The following is a 3360-nucleotide window of genomic DNA, read 5'->3' on the forward strand; positions in this document are numbered from 1 at the left end:
TGAACCTAGTTCTTTGCAAGACAGATAGCACTTTAACTATCACAATGGACACCCTCAAGTCACCAATCAACATATGTAACCAAATAGCTTCCTTAAAGGCTTTTGTTATTGCGATGTACTCTACCTCGATTGTTGACAAAGCTATTGTTGATTGTAATGTTGACCTCTAACTTACAGACCCTTTAGCAAGTGTAAACACATAGCCTATTATGGAACGACATTTGTCTAAGTCACCAGCATAGTCTGAGTCCATATAACAAAGTAAATGTTGTCCAAGTCTATCATCTCTCTCTTAAAATTTAAACCAATATCAATTGTGCCATGAATGTACTGTAGAATCCACTTAACTTCCTATTAGTGACCCTTTCTCGAATCATGCATATACCTACTCACCATATTGACAACATGTGAAATATCTAGTCTCGTACAAACCATTGCATACATTAATGCACCAATTGTATTTGCATACAGAATTTGAGCCATATGCTTGTGCTCATCCTCTATCCTCGGAGACAATGAAGCATTTAACTTAAAATGAGAAGCTAAAGGTGTGCTTACATGTTTAGTCTTACTATCTACCCCAAATATCTACAAAATTTTCTTTAAGTATCGAGATTGTGCCTTTCGTTATGTCTCTCTAAATCTCCATGCCAAAAATCTTCTTAGCTTCTCCAAGATATTTCATTTCAAACTCATTTCTCAGTTGAGCTTTTAGTCTATTAATCTCCACCTTGATCTTTGATGCAATTAGTACATCATCAACATATAAGAGCAAATAGATGAAAAAACCATCAAGAAGCTTGCAAAAATATACACAATGGTCAGACTGACTCTGTGTGTATCCATATTCTGCCATAAACTTATCGAACCACTTATATCACTGGCGAGGAGATGTTTCAATTCATATAATGACTTCTTCATTTTACAAGACCAATTCTCTTTCCCAGTGACTTTGAAATCATCTAGCTGAGACACATAAATTTTCTCCATATAGAAAGGTAATTTTCACATCAAGTTGGGCTAACTCTAGATCAAATTATGCAATCAAGGCTAGTAGAATATAGATTGATGAATGCTTAACAACTAGAAAGAAGACCTCATTATAATTTATCCTCTCCTTCTAAACATAGCTTTTTGCTATCAATCTTACCTTAAATCAAATGTTGTCTTTTCTAGGATTGCCTTCTTTCTTGGCATATACCCTCTTTCAACCAATTGCCTTCTTTCCTTTGAGAAGTTGTCTCATATCCCAAGTCTAATTCTTATGGAAAGATTTTTTCACTTCATCTATTATCTCTTTCTATTTTTCACTTTCTACACTTTGTACTGCTTCTTTGTAGGTGCAGGGGATTCTACCATCAATCATCGAAAGTGTATAAGCCACCATAGTAGAATACTGAACAGGTTTCTTAATTGCCCTTTTTGGTTTACTTGTTACAATAGGTTGTTGTTGTTATGTGGTTTCTAGAGTTATAACTTCCTCTTTATTTAAGCTTTCATTTGAATCTCCTTTAGTAGGGACTGTCTAAATAGTTTTATAGGAATGGTTGAAGTTTCAAACTCCATCTATTGTGTATCACATGATTTTTTCTTCTTCTCTTGTGATTTCTCTTGTTGTAGCATGCCAGACTCATTGAACATGACATTTATACTCAAAATCACTTACTTTGATTTAGAACACCAAAGTCTATAGTTCTTTACTCCTCTATTAAAGCCTAAAAATACAACTTTCTTGGCTCTAGAATCTAGCTTGGACTCAGTAATATGATAACATGTTGAACATCCAAATTCATACATAAAGTCACAATCATTTGTAAAAGAGCTTGACCATACCTCTAAAATGGTTCTTCCATTTAATGTTATTTTAGGTAACCGATTACTAATATGATGAGCATAGTTTAATGCCTCTTCCTAGAATGCTTTGCTTAGTCTCTAATATGATAGCTTACATTGAATTTTCTTCACCAATATACGGTTTATGTGTTTTGTCACTCTATTTTGTTGTGGTGTTTTGCAAACAGTAAAATGTCCCTTGAACCCTTCATCTTGGAAAACTTCAAAGAAAGGATTTGAAGTGTACTCACCATCATTATCTAACTGAAGAGTCTTAATTCTCTTTCCAATTTGAGTTTTCACCATTTTCTTTCATTTTAGAAAAATATCAAGGACCTTATCCTTGTATTTCATCATGTACACCTATATTGTTGATAAATCATCAATAAAAGTAACAAACCAACCATTACCTCCAATAGATTCATATTTAAAAGTCCCCAAACATTTGTGTGAATGTAATCTAGAATTCCTTTTGTGTTAAAGTTTGTGGTTCCAAACTTGACCCTTGTCTGTTTTCAAATAGCACAATGCTCACAAAACATGTGCTTCCCAATCTTGGCACCTTTTAATAGACCTTGTTTGATCAATCCTTACAAAGCCTTTTCACCTTCATGCCTTATACACATGTGCTAAAGTTTGAAAATTATCTGCTTTATCATTTTCTAAGCTCTTGGAGATAGTTACTCTACTAGTGATTATAGACTCGTCCATGAAATATAAATCTTCTATCATTGTGCCTCTTAAAGCAACCAGTATACCATATATTTCTCTTAGGATTCCATCATGCATGATAATCTTGTAACTACTAGATTCTAGAACTTCAAGTGAGAAAAGATTTTTCTGTAAGTCAAGTACATATTGTACCTCTATAAGTGTCTTGACTACCCTATTATACATCTTAAATGGATAGTCCCAATCTTTTTGATCCCACAAACATCATCATTACCCATTAATACAACTTCTTCATCAAACTCCCCGAGTCTTGATAACAAATGCTTGTTGGAGCACATGTGATAAGAACATCTAGAATCAATAACCCATTCACTAGAATGGTTTTCAGGTGATGAGACCATTAATACATAGTCTTGTCCATCTTCATCTCGTGGGACGTTCATAATTGGTTCATCCTTATCCTTGTTGTTTTTGTTTAGACAATCTTTCTTTTAGTATCCATTTTCTTATACAAAAAGCACACTCATGTTTTACAAGATATCATTTGTTTGATGATTCTCCCATTTATTTTAAGCGAGATCTACCTCACCCTCTCTAAATCTCCTAGTGTTTGTTCTGCCTTTAACTATCAATGCTTTTAAAGTTGACTCCTTGTGAACAATTTGCTCCTTCTTCCGATATTCATTATTCACCAAAGCATTAGATATGTCAATAAATTTAATCTTTTATTTACCATATAGTAAAGTGGTGATGAGATGTTCATATGTCTCAAACAGGGAATTCAATAACAGTGTAGGGCTTTATCTTCATCATTGATTTCCACAATTAAAATTTTCAAATCAACTATCATTTTAT

Source organism: Populus trichocarpa, chromosome 3, assembly GCF_000002775.5.
Source record: "Populus trichocarpa isolate Nisqually-1 chromosome 3, P.trichocarpa_v4.1, whole genome shotgun sequence".
NCBI lineage: Eukaryota > Viridiplantae > Streptophyta > Magnoliopsida > Malpighiales > Salicaceae > Populus > Populus trichocarpa.